Raw genomic sequence first — 7,737 nt, 5'->3', positions numbered from 1 at the left:
CTGTAGATGACATTGAGCGCAACGAGAGATACAATATTATTACGTACCATTTCTTTAAACAAAGTGTATACGATCAGCATCCTTAGTAGTCTCTGGCGGCATAGTTTCTGCTCCGGTAACACGGCACCAACCAGACCACAAACGTCACTTAGTGATGTATGTTTCGGCAGTCCTTGTCATTCTGCGCAATGCAAGGTTATCTCTGTAACAAAAAAGAAAAGAAAGATGTTATTTTCCTGATGCAGCGATACTACCTTATACCTTAGATTAAGCTGACCTATAGCATTGCATGTTGCATTTGCGAATCGCATGTTGTCGAATATCTACAACACTTTTTACCCTAACAAATATGGTTTTCAGGAAGCCACATCTTGTGAGACTCAACAAGCCAACCCTTAATTCTTTCGGTACCGTGTACAGAGAAACCTATGAATGTGATCGACACTTTCTACGTGTTCTTTAACATTCTTTGTGGTATTGTACTAGCAACATCATCCACCGTCTTAAATGACGAATGCACTTTATCTCTTTATTTTATTTCAAAGTTTTTGGCAGAGTTAATAGTCTGGGAAAAATATAAACCCGACTGCAGCTATCCTCATAACTATCCTGCAGTGCTCCTAACACTTTTCAATAAAAAGACGCAAGATTTACGCTTTGTTCGACTCGGCAACGTAACTTTTTAAATGATAGCAGCAGTGAAGATACAGAAGTTTCTCACAGGTTCTGAGTTTTCTGATCCGACGTCTAGGTGGATTTAGCGATACTTCAAATAATGGTAGACGCTCATGAGTGCCTCTATTTTGCTTAGGTGCGTGGCTCCTTAACTTCCGGATTTAATTCACATGTGTGATAAGGAAGATATGGGCCCAGGCCTCAAACCCACAGGGATGGCACAATGAACACAGAGAAGCTTTAATAACACGGGGACGGGACTAGGATAACGTACACGATAACACACACACAGTTCCCTTCATGAGTGTCTGTCGCTTAGGTATGGTCAAGCTAAGCGTCAATATAGGAAGGCGTCCGATAGCGCGTCGGTATCACACACTCACGGCACGAAGAGGCGCAAAGGTGAATCTGGAGCAGCGAGTGGCGCAGGCGCTGGAGACCGGGGCGGATGCCAGGCACACGACGAGCCACTCGCGCGACAGCTGGGTCGGGACGTCTGCCCGCCACAGGGTAGACCGTTCGGAAGGCTTAGCTGCACCGGAACATGCCGGCGTCGGATGCTCGCCCAGCAGTGGAGCAGGCCGGTTGAAGCCCAAGGACAGCTCGGCCTGTTCTGCCAGCACACCCAGGAACACCGGCCTTGGGAAGACGAACTGCTCGGCTCGTTCGGAAGGCCAGCCCAGGCAGCTCAGGCAGATCGCATGGCTGCCGTCTCCGTCCAGACACCGGCTCTTCTCTTTCTCTTCGTCCGTCGCCGCCGCACAGCAGTCACGCGCATTCGGCCGCGACATTCAAACAGTCCAAACTCCTATCACAACATGTCACTTCCCTGCGTGACATTATCTCGAAGCACAACTTACAGCAAGTCGTGACACAGCCCACACGAGTTTGCGCTCAATCGACCACAATACTTGATGTCTTTATAAAGCAGTCCCTCGAGCAGTTCCCTAAGTTGAAAAAGGGATTCCTCATCATGGAGCTAATGCATTTTTCTTCTACGCTTGAGCCATGCCGAATAAATCGCTGCAACTTTGTTACTTTCAACAATTTCTCACGCACCAGGGATGAAAGCGCACTTGATTATTTGGACTTGCACCTTAGTAGCTTCAGAGGCATGACATAGTTAAGCTTTGAAACGAGATTAAAGTTATTTGTATTTACTGCATCAATAGCGCCGTGCCTAGGAAATATAAGCAAACGTGTAAACCTACTCGCTGGATGATGTGCAAAGGCACACCAAAAGGGAAGTCAAGCGCGTATTTACAAGGTATTTTTCGTTTCATAGTTGCTATGTTGGAGAAAAAAATAATAAACATAAAAGTCAGTAATGCCAAGCTACACTGCTTTCAGCATCCATTGCCCAACCTCATTCGGAGTGCCGCTAACAAGTTTTGCGGCTTTCATAGCAGTAGACGCAAATCAGTCGACCAGATTGCGCATGACGGAAATTTTATCAATGAAAAACAAAGTATTGGGTAACGGTTGCATAGATACTTTAACAGTAATTTTTACGTCGTTAGATTTCTCTCTTTCTGGTCGCATCACACACAATGATCAATGTGATATAGTTTGATTGCCTGGCCTTCTTCCTAAGTTTTTAAATATAAACACGAAATCGACTCCTGGGTCAGACAACCTACCCAATACGTTTCTTCATAGATAAGCTGAAATGTTATCCCACTTCGTAGTTATAATATTTCGCGTCTTTGTCTTCAGCTGTGCTTCCTAGAGACTGGCTTACTGCCCGTGCTATTGCAGTGCTAAAGTTGATGATTCCACACTAATAGCAAACTATCGCCCCGTATCACTTACCTCCTTTTTTAAAAGTTTTAGAGCGTATAATAGCTAATGAAATTAACAAGTTTCTAGGAGACAGATGCGTTTCGTTACCCTGCAGCATGCTTATCGAGACGGCTTTTCTACTGTAATGCAATTAGCTACTGTTAATCGCGATTTCGCAAGCATACTGGACAAAGGGGGACAAATTAGGGCCATATTTTTTATACGAAAGAAGGATTTAACGTGATTACACCCTCAAAGGTAATAAAAAGAAGCTTGAACTGCTCAATTCACCCACGTATGCTATAAATTCGACTACTGCTTACTTTATTAAACCACACGCCATTCATTGTTATTACTCACTCTTCTAGCGACTTCCCTTAACTTCTGATGTTCCTCAGTATAGCGCTTTAAGACCGTTGTTATTTGACATATTAATGGCACCATTCACACTGTTACTTTGCCTGTAAAAATGAAACAGTTAACTGATAACTGTCTGCTCTTTGCCAAAGTTACCTGCCCTCAAGACGAAATCGCATTAAATTCCAGCCTTCAAAACGGTCTCAATACGCTTCTTCGAATACGGAACTTAACATAATCAAAACAATTATCAGGAAAATTATGAAAAAATAATAAGCTATCGTTTGCCTACAGCCTTGCTTCTCTGGTACTTACCGAAGTTAGCTAATACAAATATCTAGGCGTTACATTGACCAATAGCCTAAACGGAAAATCCCATATTTCTTACGTATGCGACTCTGCTTTACAGAAACTTTGCCTGCTGAGACACAAATTAAAACATGCTGCCGCTGAAACTCGTCTAATTGCCTATACCCCCTCGTCCGTCCTAAACTGGAATATGCAGCTATGATATGGGATCCCTATACTAAGACTAACATTGATGCCCTAGAAATGATTCAGGGTAAAGCAGTAAGGCTTATTTTATCAAAATATTGCTTAACTAACTCCCCAGGCAAATTAACGATCGAACCTAATGTTGGGACGTGGCAATTAAGGAGGAAAACTCGCACATTTCAATTTCTTTTCTAACAATAAGGGTAAATTGTCTGTTTTTCCACAGCCTTACATACACCTATTTACGGCCCGCAGAACAAGCCATCGTCAACCTGCGTCACTAAAACCTTACAATGCCAGAACTACCGCTTTCAGGTATTTCTTCCCTCGCATAGTAACAGAGTGGAACAGCCTGCCCATTGAACAATTCACCAGCATTGACTCGATTGAACATATATCTAATTAAGTTGGATGAGTTCTTCATGTCTTCATATTTAATTAACCTGTTATTGAACCTGCTGTTTAATTAACTTGTTGTTGCTATTGTTGCTGTTGTTTTTGCAGTTCATTAATGACTTCTACTTCCGCACTAGTGAAGCAATCTTGCACTAAAGGATTGCGTTGTATCGTTCTTATAACGTAAAATTTTACTTTTCTGACGTACTTGCAGCAATATTTTTTGTCGTACTTCGCTTCTACACATAGGCATCGAGTTTTCAATCTGTCGGGGAGGGAGGGGGGAGAAGGGATGGGGCGCGATTCCCTGCCTCTCTTTTTTTCATTCGTCCCTGTCTTCCCCACATCATCATCATCATCATCATCATCATCATCATCATCCTGGTTACGCCCACTGCAGGGCAAAGGCCTCTCCCATACTTCTCCAGCTACCCCGGTCATGTACTAATTGTGGCCATGTTGTCCCTGCAAACGTCTTAATGTCATCCGCCCACCGAACTTTCTGCCGCCCCCTACTACGCTTCCCTTCCCTTGGAATCCAGTCCGTAAATGACATCGGTTATCTTCCCTCCTAATTACATTTCCGGACCAAGCCCATTTCTTTTTCTTGATTTCAACTAAGATGTCATTTACCCGCGTTTGTTCCCTCACCCAATTTGCTCTTTTCTTATCCCTTAACGTTACACCTATCATTCTTCTTTCCATAGCTCGTTGCGTCGTCCTCAATTTCAGCAGAACCCTTTTCGTAAGCCTCCAGGTTTCTCCCCCGTACGTGAGTACTGGTAAGACAGAGCTGTTATACACTTTCCTCTTGAGGGATAGCGGCAACCTGCTGTTCATGATTTGAGAATGCCTGCCAAACGCACCCCCGCCCATTCTTATTCTTCTGGTTATTTCAGTCTCATGATGCGGGTCCGTGGTCACTACCTGCCCTAAGTAGATGTATTCCCTTACCACTTCCAGTGTCTCGCTACCTATTGTAAACTGCTGTTCTCTTCCGAGACTGTTAAGCATTACTTTAGTTTTCTGTAGATTAATTTTCAGACCCACCCTTCTGCTTTGCCTCTCCAGGTCAGTGAGCATGCATTGCAATTGGTCTCCTGAGTTACTAAGCAAGGCAATATCATCAGCAAAACGCAAGTTGCTAAGGTATTCTCCATCAACTTTTATCCCCAATTCTTCCCACTCCAGGTCTCTGAATACCTCCTGTAAACATGCTGTGAATAGCATTGGAGATATCGTATCTCCCTGTCTGACGCCTTTCTTTAATGGGATTTTGTTGCTTTCTTTGTGGAGGATTACGGTGGCTGTGGAACCGCTATAGATATCTTCCAGTATCTTTACATATGGCTCATCTGCACCCTGATTCCGTAGTGCCTTCATGACTGCTGAGGTTTCGACTGAATCAAATGCTTTTTCGTAATCAATGAAGGCTATATATAAGGGTTGGTTATATTACGCACATTTCTCTATCACCTGGTTGATAGTGTGAATATGGTCTATTGTTGAGTAGCCTTTACGGAATCCTGCCTGGTCCTTTGGTTGAAAGAAGTCTAAGGTATTCTTGATTCTATTTGCGATTACCTTAGTAAATACTTTGTAGGCAACGGACAGTAAGCTGATCGGTCTATAATTTTTCAAGTCTTTGGCGTCCCCTTTCTTATGGATTAGGATTATGTTAGCGTTCTTCCAAGATTCCGGTACGTTTGAGGTCATGAGGCATTGTGTATATAGGGCGGCCAATCTTTCTAGGACAGTGTTCCCACCATCCTTCAACCAATCTGCTGTTACCTGATCCTCCCCAGCTGCCTTCCCCCTTTGCATCGCTCCCAAGGCGTTCTTTACCTCTTCCGGTGTTACTTGTGGGATTTCAAGTTCCTCTAGCCTATTCTCCCTCACCTTATCGTCATGAGTGTTACTGGTACTGTATAAATCTCTATAAAACTCTTCAGCCACTTGAACTATCTCATCCATATTAGTAACGATATTGCCGGCTTTGTCTCTTAACGCACACATCTGATTCTTGCCTATTCCTAGTTTCTTCTTCACTGCTTTTAGGTTTCCTCCGTTCCTGAGAGCCTGTTCAATTCTATCCATATTATAGGTCCTTATGTCCGCTGTCTTACGCTTGTTGATTAACTTAGAAAGTTCTGCCAGCTCTATTCTAGCTGTAGGGTTAGAGGCTTTCATACATTGGCGTTTTTTGATCAGATCTTTCGTCTCCTGCGATAGCTTACTGGTTTCCTGTTTAACGGCGTTACCACCGACTTCTATTGCGCACTCCTTAATGATGCCCATAAGATTGTTGTTCATTGCTTCAACACTATGGTCGTCTTCCTGGGTTAAAGCCGAATACCTGTTCTGTAGCTTCATCCGGAATTCCTCTAGTTTCCCTCTTACCGCTAACTCATTGATTGGCTTCTTATGTACCAGTTTCTTCCGTTCCCTCCTCAAGTGAAGGCTAATTCGAGTTCTCACCATCCTATGGTCACTGCAGCGTACCTTGCCGAGCACGTCTACATCTTGTATGATGCCAGGGTTCGCGCAGAGTATGAAGTCGATTTCATTTCTAGTCTCGCCATTCGGGCTCCTCCACGTCCACTTTCGGCTAACCCGCTTGCGGAAAAAGGTATTCATGATGCGCATATTATTCTGTTCTGCAAATTCTACTAATAACTCTCCTCTGCTATTCCTAGAGCCTATGCCATATTCCCCCACTGACTTGTCTTCGGCCTGCTTCTTGCCTACCCTGGCATTGAAATCGCCCATAAGTATACTGTATTCTGTTTTGACTTTACCCATCGCCGATTCCACGTCTTCATAGAAGCTTTCGACTTCCTGGTCATCATGACTAGATATAGGAGCGTAGACCTGTACAACCTTCATTTTGTACCTCTTATTAAGTTTCACAACAAGACATGCGACCCTCTCGTTAATGCTATAGAATTCCTGTATGTTACCAGCTATGTTCTTATTAATCAGGAATCCGACTCCTAGTTCTCGTCTCTCTGCTAAGCCCCGGTAGCACAGGACGTGCCCGCTTTTTAGCACTGTATATGCTTCTTTTGGCCTCCTAACTTCACTGAGCCCTATTATATCCCATTTACTGCCCTCTAATTCCTCCAATAGGACTGCTAGACTCGCCTCACTAGATAACGTTCTAGCGTTAAACGTTGCCATGCTGCTGGGCAAGAGATGTACACAGGCGGATAGGTGCTATATTTAAACCTCAGTTTTATTTGTTGCTAAAGTCGAGCGAATATGCTAAAAATAATGACCGCATGGCTCACAAATACTCAAAAAATAAATGAAAAAGAAACTGAAGAACATGTAAACTCTTCGCGAACATTCACAACGCCCTTAGTCAAAGTGAGAGAAAACACTGGGCAACAAGAACAGTTCCTCAGCAAGCTAACAATTCAAATGTTACAGACTCATTGCAAATCCTTCGTTTCTAAGAACTACTCGACAATACAAACATTGCAACAATAAGCTAACAATTCGAAAATTAAAAAGAAATTTTCAACTCTTTGTGTCTAAGAAACAGTAGGAAGCAAAACATTTCTGCTATAAACTAAAAATATAAAATCTCAAGACAGATCATAAACTCTTCGCGTTTCAAAAATGTAAACGAGCTACCCAACGCGATACAAAACAAAAAAAGAACAATACGGAGGAGGCGGAGATTGTAATCACGAAGTGGCAAAATGCACATTTTAGGGGGAGGGGGAGTGGCGGTATAAGTTAACGTTAGGGACTGTGACAGCTTGAATAAAGCTGGCGCATTACACTGTTATGAAGTTCACTGTCCTTTACATAAATCATATCGCACAATCGTGAATGCGTTTCTACGCGGAGTTCATCTGTTAATAAACTCATCCGCGATTTCAGAGATTTATTTTGCGGGCAAGTTCTTCGTCCCCATGGAGAACTGCTTTGTGATTTAACCGCGCTTATCTAATTGTTGACCTCAGGTACGTTTTGTCGCTACGGAGGCATGAAAACGATCTCTCAGATCTGCATGACGTGACT

Source organism: Dermacentor andersoni, chromosome 2, assembly GCF_023375885.2.
Source record: "Dermacentor andersoni chromosome 2, qqDerAnde1_hic_scaffold, whole genome shotgun sequence".
Classification (NCBI taxonomy): Eukaryota; Metazoa; Arthropoda; class Arachnida; order Ixodida; family Ixodidae; genus Dermacentor; species Dermacentor andersoni.
Note: the sequence above shows the minus strand (reverse complement) of the source record.